This window comes from Furipterus horrens, unplaced genomic scaffold (assembly GCF_987537825.1).
Source record: "Furipterus horrens unplaced genomic scaffold, mFurHor1.1.pri manual_scaffold_2, whole genome shotgun sequence".
Lineage (NCBI taxonomy): Eukaryota > Metazoa > Chordata > Mammalia > Chiroptera > Furipteridae > Furipterus > Furipterus horrens.
In genome coordinates, this window is record NW_028327172.1 from 183,016,902 (window position 1) to 183,041,901 (window position 25,000).

Below are 25,000 nucleotides of genomic sequence, written 5' to 3' on the forward strand. Positions count from 1 at the left end.
CTCCTGAGCAGCTGAGAGAGGGAAGTCATTACTTTCCAAGTATAGATCGAATATTAACAATATGCAAAAGGCCTGCCAGGGTAAATGTGCTCAATGACCCCATTTGAGAAAAATGAGTTTCCCAAATATTTTATAGCATATGGAGGTAAATTGATGTATCATTTTACTTTCCAATTGTAAAACTCTTTGTCCTTTAGTATAAGTTTACAGAGAAGTTAATGTAGTTGAAATATGTTCATTTAATCCATAAATTAAAGTGAATTTGAATTCATAGAGTGCTACAAAATAATCCTTGCAACATATTGGGATTCCCCACATTGATTTCATGCAATATCAAAATGGAGGAATTTTACACACATCACAATTACCTCCCATCTATGCTGTATACATATATGCCAGTCTGATAAATATGTATGTTTTCCCATATGGTGTTGAATGTTAGCTTCTAATTTACCTCTTAATTTTTAATTAATTTTAAATTACATTCTAAATGAAGCCAACAGGAATCTAATTTGCATGCTTATTTGCATATCTGTAAACACACTGTTGGCATTGTTTATTCAGCCCCTGTCCCCATGACATAGAGTTTCTTCTCACCTCAAGCATGCGGTGAGCTGAGGTCTCAGAAGCACCAAGGTGCCCTCTAAGACTTACAGAGATGCTTCTGATCCAGAATGAATGATGTTGGCTCTCTTTTCTCCACAGTGGCCACAGAGAGTTCTGAGAGGTCAAGGTCGATGATAGTAGTTAAGCCTAGTGCCTTCTCAGAGGGCTAGCAGTAGATGTGCTACATCTTTAGAAAATAAAACTATATATTTTTCTCACACTTTGGGTTTTTTAAACATATGATGTCCAGAACCCCTGAACTATTAATACCAAATCAGACACATCCTATTTATGTCTCTGGATGGATGGGTTCCTATTCCATCCAGAAGGAAGCAGCACAGAGCAAAGGCAGTTTCCTCTGCAAGAAGCAATGAACACTGTAATGCTTTTCTTGTTCTGATTAGGCTGTCTTCTGGCACCACTAACAGCTGCTGTGGTCTGTTGGTACATTGCCACCTTTGATCACAAAACACCACCCATGCAACTCCAGTTAATCAAAAGCCCATCAGAGGCTGGCAAACAGTTGGGGATTAAAGAGATTTGTTGCTTTTCTACACATGAACTGCACCACCAGATAGGACTACAAGGGGACTTCTTCCACCTTCTTCTACCTGGAAGTATGGCGATTTTCCTCATTATTAGCAGCTCCAATACACCATGGTATTGTGATCATCTTTAAAATCTTATCCTGCTAGTAGAAAAGCAAGCACCGTGCTGAACACTGATAGGAGCTTGTGTTTAGGGTTAAACCCACCCATTTCTAATCCCAACTTTTCTCCAGTACAGCTGGGTGGTTTTAGGCAAATTCCTTAACCTCTCTGAAGCTTTATTATCTCCATATGACAAATAAACATATTAGAAATGATTATCATTTAGGGTTGTTGTAAAGACTAAACAAGATGGAATCTCCTGAAACATTTTCTTTTTTTTCTTTCCTCCCTCATGGAAATAGATATCAAGTTCCACCCCCACAGATGCTAAATGTGGTACCTTGTAGCACATAAAGGGAACAGACTAGACCTGTGGGAATCGTATTCAGTTCTCCTGATCCATACTCCATTAAGACCACCTGCCTGTTTCTATGAGTTTCCACAACTGCCCTATCAAGAGAGACAGACTTTCCCTTTCAGCTAAGTGTTTATCAAAATCAACCCAGCCCTCAGTGGACCAAATGTAATATTAAATGTGTCAAGATGATGGTTTTTAAGCTGGATTGTCATCATATAATCAATCAATCAGCCACAGAACAACAACATTTCCCTTGAAAAGAGCAGAAAAAAATATTCTTCCTTCTAAAATAGTCAGGATTTATTTACATGGAACATTGACTGGGGCTCAAAGAATTTCCCTTCCCTTTGGATCCTGGGGTTTACCACTGATCCAGCCTATGAAGTATATTACATAGAAAAAATTTTGAAGACATCATGGTTGCTTTATTAATTTAAAGAAATATTTTCTCCCTAATATATCTGTCTCTACAATCAGGACAGAAAGTGTGCAAGTCAATACCACACTTATCTAAGTGTCACTGTACCACGTGCTGTAAAAAATAATATCTTCAGGGTCAGGGGAAATGTAAAGATTGTGAGATAAAGACAAAATCTGGGAAAACAGAATAAGTATCGACTCTGAAACCAAGTATAAGTGGGCTTTATTCTAGCTCAATGTGCCTGTGGGTCCACCACTTCACTTCACCTTCATCTTCTATAAAACTGAAATAATAACATCAACCTGGAAAATCCAAGAGGTGGAGTTCTTGCACGTAAAATGCCTGCCATATTACAGATGCTCAATAAATAATCTTTTTCCCTCATTATCACCCCTTTGTAATTTTCTTGGTTCTGTACAGACTTTGAGAGCTCTAGGTCATGAAAAGTGACTGACAGCTAAAGAACAATACTTGCTCCAACTCTATTGACTGTCCCCTCCCTATATGTAAACCTGTGCTAGTTCATGAGGGTACAGAAGAGAACCAAATCCACAAAGTTCATATTCACAGAGCTTCCATTTTAGGTGGGATGATATAAAATAAACAAGTAAACTAATGAGTAAGTGGTAGTATTACAAATTGTTACTAGTACTCTGAAGTAATAAATGCATAAAAGATGTTAGGCATAGAGAATGGGAAGTCTATGAAGTGTTTGAAGCATAGGAGTCAAGTTACCTAATTGATATTTCTAACAGATCACTGCAACAGTTTGGAGGAACTGGATTAGGTAGTTGCAAATGTGAAAATGGACGAATAAAAGTCACTTTGTTCTGCTACAAGAGGACGGTATAAGAGTAGTCTTCACAGACTTCAATATAGTCTACAAAATGATAAATTAACAACTTCTGTGTGTAAGGGATGTGTCTTTCAGATTCTTTGGGAGTAAAAATAGTTCCATGTTATAGGAAGAAATTCATCTCCAGCCTGTGGCACCGAGAAACGCAACAGAAGACTCCAAAGTTGCAGATGAAGATAGGCTATGCCAATATTGGAATAAAGAGGTTTAGAAAGCTGCCAGCAGGCTCAGGGCACAGATTTCAGATGGCACAGGAGGGACAGAGAGTGAACAATGCCAGCTAGGTCTTTCTGTAAGAAGGAGCCAAGTCAAGCTCTTACCAGAAAGCTGAACTTGACCATTGGGTTTCCACGAGCACAATGTCAGTCTCTCCATTTTAGAAGCAATTTGACACAGCCTGAGGAGGTTCCTGCTGTCAGTAAGTTGGGCTTTGGCAAAAGAGATGTGTCAGCAAGAAAAACTGTTAGACCTGTGCTCATGTCAACACACTTATATGATACATATGTGATACAGACATGACCAAAGTACTTTGGTTTATTAGTTTTATTCCTCCCCCCCCCAAGTTTTATTGACATATAACATTGTGTAAGTTTCAGGTGTACAATGGAATAATGATTTTGATATATTATATATTGCTAAATGATCACCACGGTAAGTTAATATCCATCCCCTCACCTTGTTACACATTTCTTTCTTGAAATGAGAACTTTTAAAATTGCTTCCTTATCAATTTTTAAGTTCATTAGTTCCATAAATGATTTTTCTACAATACAAATTTCTTGAAAAAATACTATCATAGCCCTTTACAAAGTTAACAGATGAGAATCTTTGCACAGAGAGCCCCAACTCTCAACTTCTGGAATTATCAGTAGTTTGAATCAAAATTAAATGTGGTCCTTTGTCAGGATAATATTTCTGCCCAATAATCTCTTAAAAGACTGGATTCCTTTAAGAGACTAGTGTCAATGGATTAGAAGGGCCCTCCCGGGATGCATCTCAGAAGAGTTAAGCTTGGAAGAGGGGACAATAAGGAGCAGGCAAAGGAAGGTGACGCTGAGGTATGAGCATCGATGTCTGAGCTGCACAGGCCCAGCTGGTGCTGGAAGGTCACAGAAAGAAACCGCAACAGAGAGGGAAGGGGCAGGACACACTGAAGGTGAAACTCACCTCCATAACATTTTGTTCAGAGGCAGCCCCACCCATTCTCTTGTTTTCTGTGGTGTCTCTTTGTTTATTGTCTGTCTTCAGTCAGATAGTTGGCCTAGATAGGCAAAAGACAGACTCTATCTCATTTCTCATTCTAATGCCCTCCTTCAGATGTAAGGGGCCATAGGCAACATATGTCCTTGAAAGGTCAAGTTTAGACTGGGATAAAATATGGGGAAAAAGTTAAAAGCTAAGATGGCTTTAGCTTTTATATAGCTTCTACAAAATCACAAGCAAGAATCAGACAAGTACTTGACAGAACTTGAAGTCTTGTGCTCTGTGCTCTCTGTAGGGAGAGATGAGGTGATTTCTTGGAGGCTGGTCAGAAGTTACCTGCCTCCTTCAGGGTAGCTAGCAGGATACTGGAGCCACAGGAGTACTGTTCCATCTCATGGGAAGGTGAGGGAGAGCAGCGTTCATTTTCAGAGGTTTTTTTTCCCTACACACACACACGCACGCACACACACACACACACACACACACACACACACACACACACTGGCTTTCTTCAAGGAAGACTTAAGAACAAAATCCAATGCTGAATTGAAAACAACAAAAGTACCATCAATTAAAATATTCTTTAGTATATTTCACACAAAATGATTTATAAGTTAAAAAGACTAAATTTGATATCTCATTAACACCTTAATTTTTCAGAAAGAAATATAACAATATCTGAGTTTCTGAATGTGTACTTCATGCCAGATAGGTAGTGGTTCAGGTACTTTATGAGAAATGCCATCCTTGCAACCTCCCTCAGACATATGCCTATTATCCTGTTATACACGTGAAGGAAATGAAACACAGAACAGTTCAAGAACTTGCCCAAAGTAACACAGCTGATAGGTGGCAGAGCGGGAGTACAACCTTGGTCTTGAGCTCTTAAGCAACATGTTAGGCTGCTTCCCTGAAACATTCAATGAGGCACAATGAGAATAGATATCATTAAGTAAGGTCAGGGTCTAAGGACTTTGAAAAACATGTTCCTAGAGGATAAGGCTCTATTTTCAAATTGTTTCCCCAAGCAGAGAAATTAACTCTTGAGCTTCCTTTCTATGACACACAACCTTTACAAGAAACAAATGCTTGAAAATCACTTTTATAACAAATAAAGTTCCCTTTTCAAAATCATAGAGTCTGGAACTAAAAAGCAGGATCCCTTGATAATCATAGTCATTGTATCACCATCTCCATCACTGCCATCATCACTGCTGGCACTGTCAAAACCATCATTGTCATTGTCCCTAGCATTTATTGTTTATGCTGTCTGTATCAGGTACTGTGTTCATTGTTTTGAGGTTATGTGGGTACAAACCCTTACTTTACAGATGAGTAAACTGAGGTGCAGTGCACTTTGGAGACTTGTCTACGACTCCTAACAGTCAATGGTACAGCTGATCACATGGCCACACACAGCCCAGTGCACTTCCCATCCCCTAGATGAAAAAGTTAGCAACAAGCAACATTTGGAAGAATAATGTCATGTTTTTCATTTCCAACTATCTTATTAACATTAATTTTCTCCAAAAGTGCTCTGTCATTTCTTTGAAAACCATTATCTTGGTTCTTTTCTGCATGACATGTTGTCATTTCAACTTGGTTACTTTTGATGCAATTTAATCTGATTTTGCCAGAAACCAGTTATTCCTCTTATATCTGTTTGATCATTCAGCAGCTAACAGGCACGTTCCACAACCACTGATATGAGAAACATGAGAAAAAGGACGCTTACCTTATATATCCTAACTTGTGTGAGCTGGGCATGATTCACATACCTTGAATTTGGAAAATGTGTAGATCTCCAGACTTTTCCCCTGTCTTTATGGGAGGGGGCTGGAGACCCAGGCACCAGAATGATAAGCCTGGGCACAAAGTGTAACTGGCTGCCAGGGACACAGAAGGAGAGAGGTCAGCACAGCTCCTGCCTTCCCACAGCTTCCAAAGCTAACAGTCAGAAACCAACTACTCTACTAAAACACATGAAACAGCTTAAATTGTGAAACTCAAGTCATGGTTTTCTTTGAATAGGAGTGAACATCTTTTTAACCAGGAAAAAAAAATTAAAACCTTCAAAGCTATAGCTAAATGATCTGTGTTCTCCCCACCCCTGAACCTTAATGTGCTCAACAGACTTGTGGTTCCAGCAGCAGAACCATTTGGTCCATGATGAGGTCACTTTGGACAGACTCCTTTGAAGAGATAAGCTCTCTCTCTGGGATGATAAGAGAACTTGCAGGAAATGCCAGATAAATAAAAGTAGATTGTAGTCTCTCTGCCAGGAACCACACTATTTCCCCAGCCATTTTCAGGAAGAGCTGGAGAAGTGGGTTGCTGTGCCAGTATGGGTCATTTTCTCCCCTGAGTTGCACCATCCCATGCTCCTTTCTCATTCCAATTGCTGCATTTCTAGAGGATCATATGGCCATTATTCTCCTCCCTGTCTAACACCAATCGCACTTCTGGGCTGCTGTTCTCACTGCTGATGGTGTTAATCTCCACAGGAACAAATGTGACTCAGAGGGTCAATGTGTGCTTGGCAAGTCTTGCTACAATCATTGCCAGCATGTTACTAGCAAAGGCAACATAAACCACAGTGATCACTTTTTTGTTTTGTGAATTTGCAGGTGAGTCATACAGCTGAAAGGTGACAGACTCAAAGGAAATCTCAGCTTAACACTTTGGAGTAAATTCTATCACAGCCACCTTCTATGCAAGCCACATTCCAGCATCATTCATTTCAAAAGTCATGGAGTCCACTACTTGCTAAGGATGAGGCTTAATTGGATTTTTCTCTGTATCCATTATCCTGGATGGGGTCATGTATTCTATCTACAGATAGTAAGAGCTATTGAATGAGACAGCAATGGTGATGGAAATAATGGCTTTCTTGTTTCATTAGAACCATCTCATTTTTCTGTGGGTGTTTTCATTTGATAACATGAAATCTTCCCTGTGGATTCCTGTAAGATGATTCCAATGAAAGAAAGCTGTTTGGTCAATTGAGAGATGTCTCACAAAGTCTGAGTGGCTAAAGGCAAGTTAGAGATTGCATACCCCAAGCTGGTGCAGGTTTCCAATAGATGTGTCCAGAATCATTTTGATTAGTACAAAGCAAACAGAATCTTCTTCTCCTTCCTGAGGTGCACCATTCAATGGTGGAGTGCTCTAATTATTAGAAATCCTTTTCTTATATTGAGTCAAATCTACCCTCTGTACTTTTTACCAACATGTTATTGTTCCACTTTGTGGGGAAACACAAAACATGTTCTTCCCTTTGCACTTGCATTGTATCTCTACCAGGGTCCTCTAGTACACAACACTTCCTCCTCAACATTAGGACTCATCATGTGCTTTTAGTGTGTCTGGTTCCTCCACCAAGTGAGTTTCTTGAGGACAAGAACATGTCTCATTCTTCTTGTGTAGTAACTAACTACATTTGATGACACCTGTTCAAATACCCCATACTGGCTTTTATTTCTCCCATGGTCTTGCTACTCCACGCTAAACAATTTTGATTCCTTTAAGTATTCCTCAAATTGGCAAGTAGATATTGGCCTCTTTTTGCTTTCTCCTTCCAACTAATGGGGTGCAAGAAAGCAAATTGGATCATATAATGTCTCTGTGACAAAAACTATACTTTCAAATATCATGCTGTGTGGTGAGGGTAATGAAGTAGTTCAAAAATTCTATAAAGCATGCTCTGGGTCCTTCAAACAGCCTTGAAATTCTACAGTAAATGAGAATTTTACAACAGGAAGAGACTGTAGACATCACCTCATTTAATCAGTACCAAGGAGGGACCCAAGAATTAAAGTGAATTGTTCAAGGTCACAGCCTGGTATTGGCAGAGCTAAGACTAGAAAATGTGTCTTCTTTTTCTCTATACCACATTCTTTACAACATACCACATTAACTGAAAGGAATAGCATACCAAACACTTTGCATCCTCCTGAATGGTTAGCTGGTGATTTTAGACATGGAAAGTGCCTTCTCAAATCTTGGGACCTGAATTTCGGAACTCTCTCTCCTCCTGATAGCACTTATGTGGTACTTAATATTCCAACAGGTCTTAAGGCTATAACTACTGTTCTTGGTCATTTTAGTTTTGAACTCAGAAGACAGAGATCGTGTCAACACAAAATCTCTAGAACCTGATAGTCTTTCTTCTTTGTGTTTATCATACACCAGCACTTAGCACAGTGCCTGGCAGATGTTAGACATTTAAACAATAGTTGCTGACTGATTAATAACTCTGTAATTATTCATTGATGAATTCATGATAAAAGTTCAAACCCAGACTAAATTCCCCTACCATTTAACCTTTTCCTTATCTTGGACTACATGCCCAATAATCAATTGATTTATGTTCAAGGAACTTAAATACTAATGTCATCCAAACATAATATAATTTGAAATGCAAAGATGCAAAAAAAAATATATATATATATATATATATATATATATATATATATATATATATACACATACAAGACTATTCCAACTTGAAAACAGGTGGCATACTGAAAAATTAATACATAAACTAGGGATTAGAACCTGAAACATATTTTCAAGAAAAAAATAAAAGGAAGGAGAAAAGGAGAAGGAAAGAGAAAAAAGTAAAATATTCTTTCCACTAAAAAGTAACTGGTATAATACTCCCTATGTGTTGGTGAGGCACATTACAAAGAACATGATATAGAATAAAAGAAGTGCCTACTTCCATTTCTGACTCTACCTGTAATGACATCTATGACCTCGAGTTAAATAGGTTCTCAGGCCTAAGAAATAAGACATCATTTATGATACCATTTATATAGGGAACATCAGTCCCACTTCAAAATGCAGGGCATCAAGAACTCAAATTCCAGTTCCTAAACCAGCCATTTGCCAGGTTACAAGGAAATTATCTCTGTACTCATTGTGATTGAAAGAAAGCTCTCAGTAACCCTGAAGCCAGCATCTGATAGCATTTCTATCCAAGTCACTTTGCCAATGTACATCGGGAACTTTCTTATCCACTGTGATCTGAAAGATTGAGTATAAAAGTTGGTGCAAGCAGAAAACTATTTTTAAAAACATATATCTTAAATATTTTAACTTAAATTTCAAACACACAAATGTATATTCACGTGTCCATCTCTGATATATAAACACTACCTGAATTTGAGTCAAAGTTCTTTTTCTATAAATCTCTCCCAAAATGCCTCCCCTACAGTTGGCAGTTTTGGTTTTTTAACACGCAAAACATTGAGATACCTGAAAAGCAATCCAACTGCATGAGCCTTCTCAATCTTCCCAAAACATATCAGTATTTTTCAAAGAAACAATAAACCTCCTCCCATATTCATAATTTACCCATTACTTATATACAATGATGGTGTTGTATAATTACAAGTACAATGGACAGAAAGGAATTTGGGAACAAATGAACTGAGTCTTGATAAGCATCCGGCTCATCTCCTGAGAGCAGAAGGAATTGGGCAAACTACCAAGTAACCTACTCACTAGAAGTGTCCAGTGTACAGAGAACATGGAGAGCACCAGTTTATCTGGTGAAACAGTTTTCAAAAGTTTCTGCTGTCTTTATATCAATGAAGCCTTCGTGAGTGTCATGATTGCTGACCCTTCCCTGCAACTCTACTGACTATACTTTGATAAGACCACTTGTATTACTTTTTTAGGGAAGTCATAGCAAATTATCACAAACTGGGCTACTTAAAACAAAATAAATTTATTCTCTTACTGTTCTAGAAGTCCAAAATCAAGGTGTCAGTGAGACCATGGTCCCTCTGAAACTCAAGGAAAGAGTCCTTCCTTGCCTTTTTTTAACTTTTTAACTTCCAGGTTCCCAGAAGTCCTTGAGTACTTTAGCTTATGGCGCCATAACTCCAACCTCAGCCTCTGTCTTCACATGGTGTCTCTTTCGTGTGTGTGTCTTCACAAGGCCTCTTATGGAAACACCAATCAGGGATATAGAGACCCCTTAACACCATATGACTTCATTTTAACTGAGCTAATTACTTCTGCAAAGACCCTACTTCCAAAAACATTCTTAGGTTCCTGGCAGACACAAATTTTGGGTGGACACTATTTAACTGGTACAGCACACTGACAACTCCTCTCACCACCGGGCCTAAAGCATGTTATTTCTTTCTCTAAAAATTCCCCTCCCCCATTCTTTAACACAGTACATTCTCACATCTTTTAGTACTCAGCTCAGATGTCACCTCTTCTCAATTGTCTTCCTGAGCTGGGTTAGGTGCCCTTTCTGGCTGTTCCCTTGGGGCCCAGTCATTGCCTCCTTAATATATCATTCATGTCACTCTACTGACAATGCCTGTTTTCATTTTCTGTCTCCACCATCATGTCCTCTTATTCTACAACTACTGACCGAGCACTTGCTAAGTGCCTGCACTGTGCTAGGTGCTGGAGATACCGTAAGGGCTAAGACAAGTCCCACATCTTTGATAGGTAGAATGCTTTGAGTCTTTAAAAGGCAAGGAGAATACATTTGATCTTGATTCTTCAGAGCCTAGCACACTAGCAGATGTACATTAGACACCCAATAAACATCTGTTGAGTGAATTAATTAGTAAAAATTTCGGAAGGCAAACCAAATACTAAAGGATAGAGTGGGGCAGTTGGAAGTCTGAGCATATGGACTTTTGTCTGGAATAAAAATTTTCAGGTAACTTGAGATATAATAAGGACATACTGCCTTCTTTTTACTTAAAGTGTTCATCAAACACTTAACCTAAAGTGTCCAAACTCCATGTCAATGATTTTTTTCATCCAGCTCCAAGATTCTTTTTTATTCTGTTAGATTAAATAATGAAGTGATTACTTATCTCTTAATTTTCCTTTTTTAACAGATTTAGAAAAAAATAAATATTTAACAATATAGTGTTTTCTAGCTTGATTACCTTTCCTCCCCCTCACCCTTGTGATTAGAAGTGACCATGTATATCACTAAGTTCTAGTCAATGAACTATAAATGGAAGTAATGTGTGGAATTTCCAGGCCTGGCCCAGAAAAGTCACCTGGGGTTGCTTCTGTGTTCTCTGTTCCCCTTCTCGCATACAATATCACTCCCATGAAGTGAAAATCATTGCTTAGGGGAGCAAAAAACTCTTAGATATAATAATTGGTGGTTCTTCAAAACTCAAGCCTACCCAATAAGAATACTATTTCTTAGTATTTAATTCCTCTTGTTAGGGAGAATTTATATTTAATTAAATTAATTTTCATTAGGTGGGTTAAATTAATTTTTCTCCTGGGGGCGGGGGGATGAAAAAAACCACTTGAGAAACAGTGCTCTAAAGCAACCTTGGAAGCTACATATTGAAGACAGTAGAACTTCTCTCAGACTAGGTCTTTGAATGACTAACTGGAGGAGAGGTACTCTGGTCACTAACAAGTACCACTAATGAACAAAAATCAAATTTTAATTTTGTTTGAAGCATTAAACATTTGCAAGTCTAACTGATATAGCAGTTAGGCCATCCCAAATATTGTAACTACTACTTTACCCACTTTACACATGAGGGAAACTGAGCTCAAAGAGCACAAGCCCAAGGTCAAGACTACTGGCAAATGTTAAAGCAGTGATTTGAAACTTGTCTGAGTCCAAAGTCTGAACCATTGATCCTTATGCTCTGTCGTCTCCCCAGCTGTCAAAAGCTACTTGTTTCCACTGCATCTGATGATCTCCAGTCTGATTTACTGCTGAATGCAACTCCTAATTTGGGGGTTAAAGTTATACTGGTGATAAATGCTTTCAGAAAAGCTGATAATAATTTCAAAAAAGTTGGAAAATGTTTTCAGAAATCTTAACTTTTAATTCAGGGTTCCAAAGTTGCACTACATAAAGTCCTTTATAATCAAACATGGGCAGTAATGAGCTATGAAAGAGAGTATGTGAAAATAAATTAATATTTCTTTTGATAGATACAAAAAAACAAGATGCACCAAATCTGGATAAAACCCATAAAAACTTCAAATACCATTCTCAAAGAACTATGGAATTTGGTTTCACATGCACTAGAAAACATCAAAGTTTTCCCAGATGACAATGCAAAGTCAGGCTGAAATTTTCATGAGAAATCTTATCAGAAATTATTTCAGAGCATATGCTCTGTTAAACATCTTACCACATATGATCATATTCCAGACAATGATGGGCTTTGTCCTAAATCCGTGAATCTATGATTTTCCCATAGAAATCGCATATGATGTGCCCATATAGAAACTATTTAACTTACATTATCTGCAAAAAAAGTATTATCAATTCACATAGAAGGTTTAAGAAAACTTTCATTATCTATATATGTTCACACATCTTTAATGTAGTGTAAATCTTAGAATTGCTGAATAAAAAAAGACAGTAATAAAAAAAAAAAATGTTGCCACAATTTAACAGTGGTCTCCAGAGAATTTTCTTCCTTTATGCTTCATTTTATTCCACTGCTACTTAAATAAGTTAATTTACTCTAGGCCTTCTTAAATGCATCACATTCCAACCTGAAATATAGTAAATGTGGGGGGGGGGGGGTATTGAATGCTAGATGGAGATTATAGGCTCTTTTAGGTAAAGGCTGGGAAGGAATTGTCTTTTATTCTTACATATTTAAAAGGGTGCTACCACTTTCCAACACATCTCCAGATGCAAAATTAACATCATAGAGAAACAACAGGCTCACAACTTTTATATTTAATGCCAACTCTTCTGTATGCTGTGAGTAGCCCTACCTTTTAGCATTTAGGAGATAAAGCTCTGTGTTAAAATTTCCAATTATTACCTGTCTAGTACAGTTGCAACAGGACCATATCAAGTGTTTGAGTTTTACTAGGGAAACGTAATTACAGTTTGAAAAATAGTAGAAAATGCATTCCTATCACATCCTTAGTGGCAGTTTATATGCTAAAAAGAAAAACGCTTGGGGCCTAATTCGTAAGAGCTTTAAGCTTCATTTACATTTTTCTGTGCAGTTTACTTGGAAAAGAGCATAATGCATGGTTTTCAAGTAAAATATGCCATTTTGGGATTCATTCAACTTGCTTTTCATTGTCCTCATGGAGGACTAACCGTTCTTTTCTGCAGTCCTAAAGGGCACCAGTAAATGAAGTGGGTAGAAAGCCCTCAATATTAACCATAAGAAATGCCTAAAACCTTAGTGCAGATTATTTAGAAAATTTACAGCAGTCTCTAGCAGTCAAATCATTGGAAAGCTTATTGTGCTTTTACTATGCAGACTGTTTTCCAAGCCTTTGTATAGAATATTGAACAAATTACATGACAATACAGATATTCTTGAGGGCTACTCAGAATTCACAAGATTCTGACCATTTCCCAGCGAATCCATATTCTTTTACTTAGTTTTGTGTTTCTCAAAAAATGGCCTGTATGTTAGCAAGCATAAGAGTCGACTAAGATGTCTCTTAAAAATATAACTTCTTAGGTTCTGCAACATTAATTCAAAAATTTTGAGGGTGGAGACCTGGAAGTGGAATTTTACAAGTTACTCGGGTACTTCTTCCACATATCTCACAATGATAAGCACCAGATTTAAAACCCCATCACTGTGCTTTGGATGAAGGCACTCAAAGAGTTCAGTTTCAGGTAGTGCCATACACTCTTGTATAATGGTCAACAATTTGTTAAACCAAGTTAACTAGCTGGTGTAAGATCATCATGGGAAAAGGCCAAAATCATATTTGCAGAAGACTGTACTCTGGTCCTGAGCACAAAGGTGTGACCTGAGAGTACAATATGACCCTCAGTCTCTCCAGTTTCTCTTTTCTAGGCTCTCCAAAACTGCATGTAGAAAAGGCCAGGATGAAAAAGCATTTCTCACAGTGGTCACTGATATATTAGAAATTAAATATTGCAGACAATCAACCCCATTATTTATTCTACACACTACCAAAACTACCAGGCCCATTTTCTTCCCCCACTGAATTTGTAGAACTTATTGGGTAGTTTTGGCATCATACTGAGACTATCATACCTTCATATCAGAGAAAATCTGGGGCCCAATTTAACTATTCTAAAAAGGGGTTGTCATTGTCATTATAGAGTAACAATTGTAATACATTTAATGGAAGAAGGCCACAGGTTTGGCTAAATCTACTCCAGGTTAAGCTGAAAACTTAGTACATCCTTGGTGATTGTGATAAAAGAAAAATCTTATGTAGTAGAAATCCCTCATCACATCTAATTTTCCTCTCTTTCTGGGAGTAGGGGAAGATTATATTTCTGTGCCCAGGTAAACAGAAGTGATATGTATCACTTTTAGGGCAAAGCATTTATTTGCCAGTATGAACCTGCCAGCATAGTTCATCCCTGCTCCAATAACCATGAAGGTGCATGATTCCAATGGTGCAATCACAGGATGGTGAGGACTGTTGTCATCCTTGACCCCACTGAGTCATCCCAGAGAGTGACCTGGATACCCAGTCATCTTTGTAAGCACTGAAATATGGGAGCTGTTGTTACCACAGCATAACTTACCCTATCCTGATTAACGTAATACAGTGTGGTATAATATACTCACATGTTAGCTTTAGCAAATAGAACATTCTAGACTAATACCTGGCAGAAACATTATGATGACCAAATAGCTCCCTCTTAAAGAACATTCAACTTTATGTTCTGATATAGTATCAGCCTCTGAGTGGCAATGAAATACTTTGAAACCTTTTCTGGGTCTGAGAAGGCTTTGGGGATATAATTCAGAAGAGAATATTTTGAGGATCAAATGAGATAATATATGCCAAAGTGCTCTGTTTACTGCATAGAGCTATACAAATAAAAATCAGGCTTGACAAAGAGCCCATTTAGATTACACTTAAATTCACACAGATTCTAAAGTAAGCACTCAATCATTTTGCTTTTCCTTGTAGAGATTTTTAATTTAATATTTAAAACAGAGTAAAATTTGTTGGATAAAAGGGGACCTATATGTTATGAAATCATTACTTTTATATTTTGCAACTAGTCTACATTTTTTCAAGCTATGTCAATGAAGCACTTGCTTGAAGCATGGTAGGAAGTGCTGTGAGGAGTGGAAAAGTATAGAAAATGTTCTTGATGGGCCTCCCATATCAACACCTGCGCAATAGAGTTAACAGCTCCTAAACTCCCTCATGTTTCCAACCTGAAATACTCTGAGTAAAAGTGCTATCATTTCTATTAAGTGCTATGTTTGGGAAAAGGTCTCAGTAACAATGGTTGGTATCTTTAAAGTTCAATTTTTATGCATGTTACATTTGTTTGAATAAAGTTGTTTTTCTTCTGAGATGTGGTAAGGGATTGATTAAGCACAGGTATCTGGATAAGAAAAGGTTAATAGAAATATTAGAATCCTTAACTCACTCCTAGAGCTCGAAGAAAAACAAAAGAGAGAGAAGAGTGATTTTAGGCTTTTCTAAGAGAGAGAAACAATTCCACTGTTTTTTTCTGTGTCAGTTTGCCCTAAAGGGATGCTGTTTCCTGAGCTTAATGAGGGCCCTATTTCTTCTTAGCCCTTCCAGCCTATTAATTACTGTGGCGGGTGCTTAGAGACATCTCAGCGATCATTTGTAAAATGATAGGAACCCTCGTCATTCTGAGATGTGGATTTTAGCCATGTAAAATTAGCCAAATGAAACAGATGTTGCAAATGTGAGACCTTATTAGAATGTTTTCTTCCCATTACCCAGCAGAAAGCTGTGTTCCTCACACTCCAGCCACACATGGAAGGGCTGCCGAAGAAAGACCAGACTGAGCCTGCTGCCTGTCTCTCTTTCTACAGCCCCTGTGGGCATCCAAGGAACTCTGGTTTGCATCACTGACACAGCACAAAAAGCCAGACAGAAGCAGCCCACCAAAACCCAGGAACAGGACTGCCAGGAACCACCCGCCTCCTACATGTTACTCAAAGTAAATGTGCTGACCTCCCTTTGCAACCAGGAGGCTAGCGATGCACAAGGCCATTTAATGAAGACTTGGGGTAACTGACTTTGTAAGCATGCTGTTAGCACTCTATGATTGATGTTTGTACAGCAGGAATTTCTTCTGTTTGTGATGAGTATGTCTCTTTATAATATGAAAGAGAAAAAGAAGAAAGCTATTGAGATATATTCTGATAAATGATACATACTATTTCCCTTCCCCCTTTCCCTATCCCCCTGGAATGCACGCTTCATGTTCCAGAATTAATTCACTCAATAAATACTGAACGTTTACTGTGGGCATTATTCTGGTTACTGAAGAAACAGCAATGAAAAAGACAAAGTCCCAGTTCCCATGGAGCTAACACTCTAGTGGGAGAGAGACAATTGTGAGAACAGATGTATAATATAATGTTAGATATATACATGCTTAGAAGAAAATAAAGCAGGGTAAAGGAAAGTAAATGAAAATGCCTCCAATTTTCAATAGGATAGTCAGGAAAAGCCTCGCTAAAGAAGTGATCAGAAGGAGACAAAGAAATAAATGAAGTGAGGGGATGAGCTGTGGGAAAACTGAAGAAGAGCATTCCAGGGAGCAGGAACAGCATGGGTGAAGTGGTTAAGTAAGGAGTAAGTGAGCTTGGTGTGTTTGAAGGATGGCAGAGGTGTGAAGATGGAGAAGCATGATGTGGACAGCCACAGGAGCAGAAGTAAGAGTGGTCTTTTCACATTGACTTGTAGGCCACTAGGAGGACTTTGGATTTTGTTCCACATGTAATCAAAAACTACTGCAAGGTCTGAGCAGCTGAATAGATGATCTGCTTTCCTTTTTAAGATCATTCTGGCTGCTATTTGAGAGTAGTCTGATTGGAAAATGCTAAGGAAACTAACTGGGGAAGGAGAAAGAAATCAGAGTTCTGTTTTGGACAGTGTATCGGATCACGCACCTTGTACGTCTTCTCAGATTCCTGTCCCTGACTGTTTCTCTCTTTCTCAGATTGGAACCTGCCTGTGTCAGGTATCCCCTCCACTCTAGAACTTAGGTAAAATTCCACATCAAAGGTCATGGAGCCTGTCTTTCCAAATAGCACAAATGGAGCCATATGACAATCTAGAAGTGCTGGGTAAGCTCTCCAAGGGGTCAGCCTTAACCAATGAAAAACACAGGATCGGAGGAAAAGAGGCAAATGAAATTTTCTCCTTTCTCTCTCTTGTAGATGACTCCAAGGTCCTGTGCTTTCTTAAAACCCTTCAGGAGACCTAAGTACCAAGTAAGGAAGCCTGTGGGTGACCCACTGTGTTCTTTCATAGCTCAGTATACAGCTAGGGCCAGGGCAGTGATGCAACTCATGCATAGCACAGCACCTCCCCTTCCTTCACTTCTCTTTATTTCTCACCTCCCGAACCCTGAAATTCTACTTTTAAAATAAATTAATAGTACCAAATGCTTCCCTTAAGCTCTATGTTCTAGAGGGTCTGCCTTAAGATATGCAAGTGAAGTGGAAGAACTTCTTAGTAGATAACCAAATAAAAGCTGGGTATACAAATCAGTATTTCAAGAAGATGATTAATATTAGAGATATACATTTTGGAGTTAGGTATAGATGATATTTAAAACAATGATACTGGATAAGATCGCCAAAGGACAGTAGAAGAGAACTGAGGGTTTACTGAAGGGCACTCCAGCACTCAGGAGTGGAAATGAGAAGTCTAGAAAGTAGTCATGGAATCGGGTAGAAGGAAAAGGTGGAATTCTGAAAACCAACAGAGAAACAAATGCTTCAAAAAAGGATTGTCAGTAGTTGCTGGTACATAAAAATGAAGAGTCAAAACTGACCATAGAGTTTAGCAACATGGAGACCATTGGTGACTGGACAAGAGCAATGGTTGGAGTATTAAGGGTAAAAGCTGGATCGAGAGGGTCCAAGAGAGAAGCAGCAGGAGAGAATGGACAGACAACTCCTATGACAAATTTTGTTACTAAAGAAAGGAGAAAAATTGGGAAATTGTGCCTGCCTTGGTGCTTCATGAAGCACAATCCAAGCCTGGATTAAACATGTAAATATTTTCTTAGGGGGAACGCCTCTCTGACAGGAGACAGAGTGGGAGCAGGAGGAGGTAGGGAGAGCTGACAGACAATGCACATCTGACACTGAGTGAAGAAGACAGAATGAAAGTGTTGTGTGGAAGTACTCTACACTGCCATGCTGCCCAAGGAAGTTCGACAAAACCACCAGTTTCTGAACCAGAGTTGGCCAACAAAGGAGTTCTGTGTCGACCAAGAGGGGAACTAGATTAGTATTCTTGCCAAACTTGGTCATGGGCAGGGAGTAATTTACAAGAATCAATGCCTCCATACAAAGACAAAATAGCTTCCCAATCTCAGAAGGTGGGGCCCTCAGTCAAGAATACTTACTTCAGTTGGACATCTGCAGGCACATTCTCAAGACCACCAGAAAAGGTTAATAGAGAAAATGAAGAGTCAAGGGAGAATTTCTTTTTTAGAATGGCAGATGACCGATCAGAGAGAATCAAATGAAGTTACAGAGAGAAGGCAACAGCAGAAGCAAGTCCCTGAAATGACAGAAGGAGAGTGGGGGGTGTGGTCTTAGCTGGGACCATGCCACAGGAAGGAAAACAGCATCTGCAGTGGGAATTCAGTGGACTGGTACATTTCTTGGTGAGAGAATGAGGATGTCCTTTCTTGATCCCTATACTTTCTCAGGGAAGTTGGAAGCAAGGTCATCGGGCAAGAGTGAGGAATAGGGGGGTGTAATGAAAGTCTGAGGAGAAAGAAAATGTAAAGAAATAGTCATCAGGAACTGCACAGAGTGAATCAATCAGGAAATGTGGTAGAATTGTGGGGTTCTCTGTATTTGAACAAGAAAACACAAAAGGATTTATTACAATGTAAAAAAGTGCTAACAAATGATAAAATAATTGCAGACTTATTAAATTACAGAAAGTGAACAACAAAACACTATCTCAAGAACTTTCAGACTAATCTCCATAGGCTCTATAGCAGGACTGCTCAATTTCTACACATGTCATGTAATTTACCCATTAATTCCTGTTTCCCATTGATCCCACTGACTGGAGGCCTGACATAAGCCATGCTCACCTGGCTGTTATAGCAGAGGCAGGTAGAGGCAGCTGCACTAAAGACTTCTCTTACCACCACCAGAACAAAGGGATTGAGTTGCTTCCATTCACACACATCTGAATGAACTTTGGTACATCTGCAGGTGTCCTCAGGTTGCCCTCAAAAGGAGATATTAGCCACAAATGTCTAAAGGGCTAGGTAAAGAGCAAAAGGCTATTGCTGGTCACTATTCAGATTTAAAGTCAGAATTTGGTGCATAGAATGGAGGTGTGGAGGGAGACCTAGGTGTCAGTGTATTTTTTAATTGTATTTATTGATTTGACAAAAAGAGAGAAAAACATTGATTTGTTGTTCCACTTATTTATGCATTCATTGGATGTGTCTTGTATGTGCCTTGACCAAAAGTCAAACCTACAACCTTGATGTACTGGGATGATGCCCTAACCAACAGAGCTACACAGTCAGTGCCAGGCAGCAGTAATTTTTTTTAACTCTCCAGTGATTGGAGGGTGTAGCCAGAATAGAGTATCAGCATGCTAGAAAAGTGCAGAAAAGGAAACAATTCATCCCAAGTAGAAAAATGGATCATATTTTTTGCGATAGAGTTGAGTTGGGTTTTAGAGTAAGATTTTAGCAGAAGAAATGGAGTAAAAGGAGTTTCTAACACTGAAGGAAAATATAAAGTTTTTTTTTTAAATACAGTCTAAGAGAGGAACATGAAGAGTAAGCTTAGAAAATGTTGTGTTCCTTGAGGTTAAGATGCCAAGTGCAAAAAGGGGTATAATGATGGGTAACTACAGAGAGGAGTCAGATTAACAATGGGAGGTTCAACCTATTCCAAGTAATGGGGAGCCATTACAGGTATTTGAGCAGAGAAATGACATATAAGGACAAATAACATTTTACAAAGCCACAAAATTAAACACCAACTAGAATTCTGCCCCTCTGAAATCATGGGGAGTCTTGTCTAAATAATCTTTCATTTCATAAAAACACATTTTGTCCTATCTCACTGTCTCACTAATTCAGCAACTGAAAAGATTTCTTAAGTCTTCGCTGAGTCATTTTCCTAAGATAATTAATTGAATTGGAATAACACGTTAGGAGTAAATGGGGTCGATAATCTTGTACGCAAAGTGTCTCTAGGTGCAAGAGACTATTAACTATCATTAAAATGTGTGCTACTGGTTCATCCTTACCAAATTTGTTGAGGACATTGAGGAAAAATATGAAATGCCCAATTTTAAAATATACAGAGGTTAGCAAAAGTAGGTTTACAGTTGTGAACACATGAAACACAGTGTACTTGAGCAAAGCAAGAGGACTATAAAAATGGGTCAATAACAAAGGCCAGCAACTTGAGCGTTTACAAGATTGTACCTAAGTAATCTGTGCTATTGTGACATTCCTTTGAATTCATCATAATCATAACCTGCATGTCTGTAAGCCTACTTTTACTCACCCCTGTACAAATTTCTGTGTCCTCATACACTTTTTAACATCGCTGAAGAGCTATCCAAGTTCAGATAACCCCAACCTTGGAAAAGCTACAATATATATAGATGTATAACCTTTTACAAATGATTTTCAGTATTTGCATAGAATTTGTTCTTCTGCTTATAATTTTCCCTCAATTAATATTAAGGTAAGTTTGCATTTTCTTTGAATATATAACATAATGGTGGGGAGAATACAGACTGATAACACCCTATGGCAAACAAAGGGCAATCTTGCTTTCCCTTTGCCCCAGTTAATCCACAAAGTGAATATTTCACAAGTGAATACAATGGAGCTGATCTTATGTGATGGACCATGAGGACTGTGTTCTATCACCATAACAGAATAAGAAACAAAAGAATTGGCTCAGATTTCTTTGCAAAAGACCAATGAAAAAAATATTTTTCAGTTTAATGTGTAGTAGGAACACTTGGAAGGCACTTTACATTTCTACATCAGGGAAAAATGAAAGAGAGTTTCACCCTGAGTTCAGTTTTTCATGGATGTTATAAAAATAAAAGTGCATTTAAATGAAACCTACTTATTGTTAGTGTCCTGCTCTCATGATGTGTATAGAAGCATTATTATTATTTTCCTATGAGTGTCTTTAATATTATTCATTAACCAAGAAGACATAAAGAAGAATTCAAAGGTGTCACTTGGCAATGAATGGGCTTGCTCTACAGAAGGCAATGGAAATGCACTCAGAAGAGACACTGATAGCTCAGGACTTCTTAGATAGCCATAACACCAGAAGGAAGAAAATCACTGCCAGGTTGATGCTACTGGACATGAACAGACCTCTCCTATTTGCTGCCTCCCATCTTCATCCCAAGTATGTTCTATTTCCTTCCCCGTGGCTCTGAATAGGGCCTGTCTGGTAGAGACCAGGGCCACTGGACAGGGAATGTGACTAATTCTGCCTCAACATGCACCAAGGTGGACAGACCTGTGATAGCTCCTCTGAGAAAACCATTTCTGTCTCTTTCCACAGTGGAAGCCACTTACCTGCAACACTTAGAGACATGTCTAATATTTTTTTGTTGCATGTGTTTCTCAAAAGGTACATTTAGCCCTCTGTCTCTAGTTCCCTTCCACTCTCCTCTCCCTTGGTAAGATGGAGATCAAAAATGTTTCTCTCTCTCTCTCTTCCTCTCTCTCTATCTCTCCCTTCTCCCTCACTCTCCCTCTCCCTCGATCTCACTCTCACTCTCATTTTTCTTTGTTAAACAGAGGAGGATGAATTCACAGGGCTTAAAAGTCCATTAAAATCTCCAGCAGCCCATTGAGCCAGTAACATACACAGAAATTTTGACTTATGCATAGCCAGAGATGTTGCATTGAGAAAACAATGTGTTTTCAAAATTTAAAAAAAAACTTACAAAAACACATACTGGCTAATACACCTTCACCATCTTTACTGATGTCTACAAACAACATACATGCCAAAAGAGATAGAAAAGTGGGAAAGAACGATCAACTGGAAGAGTGTAGTGCAGTGCTTTGCAATCCTGGAATGGATACGGCACTTGGCAACCAAACATCATAATGTAAGCTTTATCAGCATTCCCTTGATTAGAATTTTTTTCATGTTTAGATTAACAAATACTTTGTCTCATTCAAAACTTTTTTAAATTAATTTGAAACCATGTTACAAAAGCTTTGAATCCTGTCAATTTATCTTAGAAATATTCAGCCCTTTCATTAACACACTTGAGCAAACTATTTTTTATGTAGATGAGGCCAATAAGATAACTAATAGCTGCTGAGTCCCTTGGAACAAAAGGTGGTGGAAAATGATGGGGACAATGGCCGGGCATGCATTAAGTGTGCTGGAGCATCGACTCATAGCACCCGGGAGACCTGAAAGAATACATTTGCCTACAAGAGATCCTACCTAATGACTCCCAAGGAGTAGCTTACATGTGCCAGGATTTATTTTAGTGGAAACCTACAGCCCAGTGCCTCTTCTCAAGGGCTCCTGGGCACCTGTGCATGTGTGTGGGTTTTGTAATCATGTAGTGCATATTTTAATTCCAATGATCTTTCAAAAGCAACTTAAGTACATTCTAGATTATCTGGATGACTCCTTACATTTGAGTACTGCCAAGTGGGGACAACCTAAAGTGGTAGCAGTTAACTCTATGCAGTGCTTTGAAACCTGAGGCCCGTGTGTGTGTGGAGGTGTGTCAGCTCAGATGTGGGAGTCACTACTGTGGTCAAAAGCTAAGGATCAAAGGACAGCATTTCTCCCCTTACTCTTCAATCTTGGTATGTTCCAAACTACTATGTTTCCTCTTCTAAATATTATTTCAAGGCCAATGAGAGTATCTCTCAAGGGAAATGTTCATGAATTAATTTGCCTTTATACTGCATCTTAAGCCCAGAGCAAGATCCCTTCGCATTTCATTCCTGGTTCTTTATGTTACCCCTCACTTCAGGTGGACTCTGTCACCTGTATTGAAAATACCATAGCTTCCAGACAGGCAGAGCCATATTCTGTGGCCTGAGAGGTACTGAGAAATCTTTGCTAGTGCCCAGAAAAGAACTCACAAGAAGAGCCTCAGACTATCAGATATGTCCCAGTAACCCTCACCAGTCATCAGTGTTCAGGGAATATGGAATAGAATTCCAGTCAGAGAAAATTCTTCCTGTTTTATGAGTTTGCTAGAGCTGATTAGGATGAACCAAAACGAGAAGAAGCGATTGGAGAAAAAATTCTAATATTCCCCCCACAAGAATAAAACATGTAAGCCAGCTGAAAACAGGGAGTTGATTTCCCAGACGATTCCTTGGATTGATTTAGATGCAGCCATCCCAAAGCTCATACAGTTCTGATTAATACCCACTTTATCTCCTGTGTTGCTCACTTTCTCACAGATGAATTAAATAATGGCTCCCTGTGCCACCCCAAGTCCTGTGGGAGCACAACCTGATTGCTCAGAAGTGGTCTATTATGGTAAGTACGGAAAGCAATCATAATGAATTACACCTCTCTCTCTCTCTCTGTCTCTCCCTCTCTCTCTCTCTCTCTGTCCCCCCCAACCACCACCACACACACATCCTCCCTTTTCCCACTGTTGCCTTACAGCAGTCCTTACACTTCAATAGGCCGATTAATTTACATGATATAAACATGCAGGTTGAAAATGAGCCATCTTCTTCAGAGCTGGCCGCAAATAGAACACAACTTTATTTCATTTGGTATTGGGGGCAATTAACACAGGTACTGTTGATGCCTGACAGCTTTCTAACCTTCAACTCTGCAGGAAAAACCACTCTTTCCTGACCCTTCTCATCAGCTTTCTCCCTTGGGCATCTCTTCCTGTGTTAGCTGTTGCACATTCCTGCTAGGTGTTTCTCTTGAACCAAATCAATTCTTTGATGCATGTCTCTCATCGCTCTCTCGGTTTCCGGCTCTCCTGAGGCTCACAGAGGCAGGAGAGTGGAGGCAATGCTGTTTCCAAGAAAGGAAGAGAGAAGGAGGGGCTGCATTGTCTTCTAATCACCAGCTCAATCAGAAACTTGGCAGCCCGGAAATGTCATGCATAATATATGGAGCAAGCACTTTTAAAAGTGGATTATGGGGATTTTTTCCTGATATAAAGCCAGGTGATTTTTCACTGATGCTGCTAAATGAAATAATCCTTTCTTTGGTCCTTCCCTGACAGCCATTTACATATTATTTTATGTCACATGTTGTTTTTTCATCCTGAACTTCTTTCTCCCCGATTTATTTAACAGATACACACCCTTGAAATGTTCCTTGTAATTTTTTCGTGTATTGTCCTGCCTTTTTCATGAATACAGTGAAAATTTGTTCATTTTCTTCCACCAACTTCTGTTTTGTTGGGCTAATGAAGTTGCTGTTAAAACTACCCCTGGATCAAAAGAAGAGTTGCTGAGCTTTGGATACAGAAAGAATAAAGTTTAAGTGATGCTGATAAAATGGGTGAGTGTTGTTATATTTCAGAGAGCATGTAGTAAATGTGATTAAAATCATTGTGTTAAAGAAATAGGCCTTAGGTACCATTAGGCCAACCAACGCTTTTGCACGCAAATCTGCTAAGTAATAAGATCTTTGTAGAGTGGGCTAATATTGAAACAGACTTGGCTCACACCACACAGTGAATCTATCAACAAGGCTCCCTCACTGCTAACTTCGAAATATAAACCAGATCCAAATAATTCTCTCACCACCTCTGCTGCTACCCAGCCAGCCCAAGCCAACATCACTTCTCACCTCAGTGGCTGTAATAGCTTCAGAATTACTCTCCCTGCTTCCACACTTGCTCCCAAGTAACTATTACCTTACAGCAGCCAAGAGGATCCTATAACACGTGAGTCAACTCATGTTATTCTCCCACTCAAA